Source organism: Micropterus dolomieu, linkage group LG01 (assembly GCF_021292245.1).
Source record: "Micropterus dolomieu isolate WLL.071019.BEF.003 ecotype Adirondacks linkage group LG01, ASM2129224v1, whole genome shotgun sequence".
Classification (NCBI taxonomy): domain Eukaryota; kingdom Metazoa; phylum Chordata; class Actinopteri; order Centrarchiformes; family Centrarchidae; genus Micropterus; species Micropterus dolomieu.
The window spans coordinates 19,888,475-19,894,103 of NC_060150.1; the positions used below are offsets into that span (position 1 = coordinate 19,888,475).

The 5,629-nt window shown below is 37.5% G+C and overlaps 1 protein-coding gene across 1 annotated transcript in view; it reads left to right on the forward strand.

The window, feature by feature from the left end:
• The window catches only part of cubn (cubilin (intrinsic factor-cobalamin receptor)), a 134,683-nt gene that overhangs the window by 91,258 nt on the left and 37,796 nt on the right, over positions 1-5,629 (forward strand). The window lies entirely within an intron of this gene.

Genomic DNA, 5,629 nt, shown 5'->3' on the forward strand with positions numbered 1-5,629 from the left:
TATGGGTTCTTGAGGCTTTTTTGTGCGTCTTGACATGATACATGTCCCCAGAAAATTTCGTAGATGTAGGTTGAACGTGAACGAGGGGCTAATTTTTTCCAATTTTCTAGGTGGCGCTAGCGAGTCATTTTGCAACGCCCATGTGCGAAACTTGTAGAATACGAAATTTTTCACCGGTTCTGACATGTTTGCAAATTTTGGTGAGTTTTCGAGTATGTTTAGGCCATGTCATTTGGGCCTACTTTGCAGAAAAAAGAAAAAAAAAAAAAAAAAAAAAATATATAATCCGAGCAAATTCAATAGGGACCTCACACGGTCGTGCTCGGGCCCTAAATATATAATCCGAGCAAATTCAATAGGGACCTCACACGGTCGTGCTCGGGCCCTAATGATGGCATTATTGGAACTTTTGATGGTTACAGTTAAGAGGGTTGAATGGAAAAGCACAGATGTTGATGGTATGACTCTAATGTGGCCATCACGAGTTCCTAGAGGCTTCCCTGTGGGCCAGTGGTGCAGTGGAACAAAGAAAAAGACTAGAATAGAGAGAGAGAGAGAGAGAGAGCTGTGCTGTGGTGGTCAGCTCTGTTGAGTGGGCCGTCGCTTCCCTCACGTCTCCCTCCCTCAATATTCACGTCTGGTTACCTGGCTGGGTCCCGCTGGGTCGCCTGCTCCTTTTCCCCCTCTTGATTGTTTTAACACGGACCCAGCGAGCAGTGAACTCACTTCCCATAACTAATGCATGTAGTTAGAGAATGACCAGATCCCACTGAGCCCAGTTTGAATTTTGAATATTACACTTATACATGTAGTCACTGTAGAAAGACTGGAAAATTAAAAATGCCAATACCTGTACAGTGTAATACAATGCAGATGAACAGCGGTTATACCAGCTGCTTATTAACACTCTGTTTGTGTCGATGCTTTTGCAGTTATTTATAGGTTGACTCAGTTATATGCTAGTTTCTGAGAATGTACGTTCTTGTGATAGTGATGTAGTGGACTAATGCAAAGATGTATTTCATCCACCTCACCATAGACCCAGTGTAAATAACAATTAAAATGTTATACAATTATATAAATATAGTTTTCTAATTATTTATGATAAAACATTCAAGGAGTTCTGTTTTATGTATCGTTCTACAAATAATCATAGTTCATTTAAGTTCATTTAAAAAATCAAATCTTTGTTGACTAGTGTGACATGGCTCAGGTGGTAGTATATCTCCAGGTGGGTTGTGGTGGGCTGGTCCGAGTCAGAGGGAGACTGTCTGGATCTATCACCTTAGAGCAGAGTGCTTTTTAAACTGTGAAGGCTCTTCAGGGGAATGCAGGAGAGGGGGTGGGGGCTAGTGCTAATGTAAAGCTAATGTGTGAGGCACATGCTGATTTTCCAAGAACAACAGGAAGTTAGTTGCTGTAACACACTGGCCCGCTCACAGACTGATTGCTGTAAAGTAGCAAAGTGTTGGAGTAAAGCTAGGGATTTTCTGTATGCTTAAGGTCATCAACTAACTTAGAGAGCTTAGTAGCATTCTTTTTCTTAATATGTTTAAGAAATGAAAAGTAAAGACACAGCTCAAAGCTGAATTTGTTTTTATGTATAAAAAACTTTCCAAGAATGATAAGTGAATTTATAGCCAGGTCATGTAAGGGGTCTTTCAAAATTTTACCAAATATAACATTTTTCTTTGTTAGACTAGAAAAATTTAAAACTTTAGGGAACAACCAATAATGCACATCTTCCCGGAAAGCATTAGCAAAAGCAGTTAGCCTCTTTTTTAGAGAAAATTTTTAAAATGGAATTTCTGTGGAAAGAAGGTGGATATAATTCTCTAACAAATGTTTGCCTGATGATGAAGTTTGGTAATTTTATATTTATGAAATTGTGATCATTCACCAAAAGCAAAGAGAGATTAGGTTTCACAGTATTTTGAGATAAATTATATACCGACACACAGCTTGAGGAATTGCCTTGAAAACCTTGGCATAATGACCTCTGTCGAAAAGCTTAAATTTGGAACCAAAGTCCTCAAATGACAGAATGTTACCTGTACTGTCCAATAAGTCCATCACAGACCATATTCCTTTTTCTAGCCAAAGTGGGAAAAATATGGATTTATTTTTAAGTAACACATACCTGCAATTCCAAATAGGGGTGTTGTGAGGAGTAAAATTATGTTTGTATATCATTCTCCACTACAGTAAAACTTGTTGAGGATAAATTGACAGGGAGTTTTTTTAGATCAAAGTCACATCGAAGAAGGAAATCAATGCCTCCTACCTTCATAAAAAATTTACTGGGAATATGAAACCAAAGTTGTTTTTCGTGAATTAAAAATGACCTTAACCAGTTTGTTTTAATAGTACCGTTAATGCACTCAGTATCAATAGCCTTAAGTCCACCTTCTTCATATTCTTTAACTATAGTGCCTTTCTTAATATAGTGGGTTTTCCTTTTCCAGATATAATTGAAAATAGCTTGGTCTATGGCTTTTATTGCATTTTTAGGAAGCGATAAGGAGTAGGCTGGATAGATGAATCAATAAATGCACTCCATTTTTGAAAGAAAAATTCTGCCAATAATAGAGATATCTAGAGACCAGGAGTTTAAATAAGATTTGCATTTATCCAGATTATTCCAAATATTAAGATTATCGAGCAAGTCCTTATCCTTAGTAATGTGTATCCCTAGGTATTTAACCGCTGATTTTACAGGGATATTATGAACTGATGTAAGGGTGGAATTGTGAATTGTAAAAACATCACATTTATTAAGGTTTAATTTTAAGCCAGATGCTCTTGAGAAGTAATCAACTGTATGAAGAACCTTAGGAATTTGGTCACTGTCTTTCATAAATATAGTCGTGTCATCAGCCAGTTGGCTGATAGTTAGTTGTTTGCCCAGCACTGTCAATTTTTCGAAATCTGAATGTTTAACCAGAATGGAAAGCATTTCTGCTGCAGCGATGAAGAGCAAAGGGGAGATGAGGCAGCCTTGTTTAATGCCTTTGTCAACAGAAAACCTTGGAGATACACCTTGTGGTAACAACACAGTACTATTAGTATCTTTATATAGTAATTTCACTATATTTTGAACATTTTCACCAAAACCAAATTGTTCTAGAGTACGAAACATAAATTGGTGTTCAATCATATCAAACGCTTTGAAAAAGTCAAGAAAAAGGATAAAACCATCATCTTCAATTAAGTTATTGTAATCAAGTAAGTCAAGTACAAGTCGTATGAAATTGTGAATTGATCGTCCTTTTATGAACCCCGATTGTGTGTATGAAATGATTTGAGTGATACCAGTTTTTAGTCTGTTTGCGTAGATATGAGTTAAGATTTTATAGTCATTGTTAAGTAAGGTTATGGGCCTAAGATTGTCAATTAGCTTGGGGTCTTTACCAGGTTTGGGTATGAGGGTGATGATTCCTTGCTTCATTGTAGTTGGTAGAGTTAGAGTTTCAGAAACTTCTTTTAACATGTTGAAACAAAGGTCTTTCAGATGTTCCCAGAAGTGTCTATAGAAGTTACTTGTTAGACCATCTGAACCTGGAGACTTGTCTAAGGATAAACATTTCAAGGCATTTTCTACTTCGTCCATTCTCATCACATACATTTTTAAAATACTCGTCCACTTTAGGGATCCATTCTTTAGTAGGCTTGAAGAAAGCATCACCAGCTGTACATGAATAAGAGGAAGAGTACAATTTACTGTAAAACTGAAAGATTTCCTTAGAAATCTTATTAGGTTATGTACATTCTTGGTTATCAATTAACAGAGTTTTTATAGTATTTCGTTCTTGTCTCTTTCTCTCCAATCTACAGAAATAGGCTGAGCTCCTTTCACCCTCCTCTATCCACTTTGGTCTTGACCTGATATATGCTCCTTTGGCCTTATTAATGTAAATGCTGTCCAGTGAAGACTGCAGAAGGATTAGTTTTTGTTTGTAATCTACATTTAATATAGGTTTATTACAAATTTTGTTGATTTCCTTTACAATTTCCTTTTCCCTTTTTTTACTAGCTCTGCTTAATTTTTTGCTGTTTGATATGGAAATTTGACGTGCCTTGTATTTTAAGAATTCCCATTTCTCCCTATAATTTGTCAAATTACAGTCTTTATTTATATCACTGATTACTGATATAATTTCTTGACAGAATGGTTCATATTTAAGAAGGCTCGAATTGAACTTCCAATACCCTTTACTCTTTTGACGTGAATTTGTAGAAGTAAGAATAAGTTTAATCAAGGAGTGATCTGTTAAAGGTGCAGTGGAGATTGTGGAATTGGTTAGACCCAGTATCTGACAGAAGCCAGAAATCTAATCTAGATTTAACCGAACCATCTGGTTTGAACCAAGTAAAGGTTTGGCTATAAGAGTGTACCATACATCTCTTAGTTGAAACATATTACAAAACTCAAATAAAATAGGGTTGTAATGGTGCCCCTGATATCTTGAAGGATTTCGGTCAAGCCACTCATCAATCACCATATTAAAATCTCCTCCAAATATGAAGTCTTCAGTTTTATATCTTTGGCCTCGATCTTTAACAGCAATTGTCATTTCAGAAATTAATTAATACATTTTTATTTTGGTTATTGTTATTATACCCATATATGGTTCCCAATATCAGAAAGTGATCATCGACTTCAGACAAATTATCCAGTGACCATAAGATCCTTCTTGGTAGTTACCACCTCCCCAGGAACATTATTTAAGAGTATGGCGACACCTGCTGACCTATTTGTGCCATGGCTAAAGACTATTTTGTCTCCCCACTGATTTGACCAGAACTTTTCAACTGTGTTGTTAAGAGTGAGTTTCTTGAAGAAGATAGCACTGTGATTTTTCATTTTTACAAAACAAGAAAGAAGATTTCCTTTTTAAAGAATCTCGTAACCCCCTAGCATTAAGTGATACAAAGGATAATGTGGATTTCAAAAAAGACATACAGAAAATAGAATAAAAAAGTAAGACAAAATTAAAGCTGCAAGCAGCGTTGGGCGGGCCCTCGCACTTGTAGCGCGTCCGGGTGTGAGCCGGCGGAGTTGCACATTCTGGAGCTCTGCCGGTGCGGCTGTGAATTTGCTACCCGCATGAAGGTGCTATATGTCACTTCCTGTGTCCCCTATGTGGAGCTACATAGCACTTGCTGCTATGAATATAAATCGGTATTGGCGTGTAGATGTCTGCGGGGTGGGACAGTTATCAAGCACGTAAAGTTTGTTTCAGATGTGAGCATGTACACTGAAGTTACAACAACTTCCTGTGTCGTGGCGAAGACTTGATCTTTGACGCCACGCCACGGATACGGCCATTGACGAAAACTCGCAAATAGCACAACTTTTCATCTTCAATGCCTTTAGAAGGCACAGCAGAAATTTGAGGTCGGTCGGACTAAATCCCTAGGAGGAGTTCGTTAAAGTACGAAGTGTGTAAATCATCCAAAATTTGACGTACAATTCAAAATGGCCGACTTCCTGTTGGTTTTAGGGCATCGCTCCAAGAGGCTTTTTTTTACGTCTGGACAAGATACACGTACCACAGAAAATTCGTGCACGTAGGTGAAACGTGCGGCGGGGGCTGCTTCGTTAAAAGTCACTTCCTGTTGCCAGCAG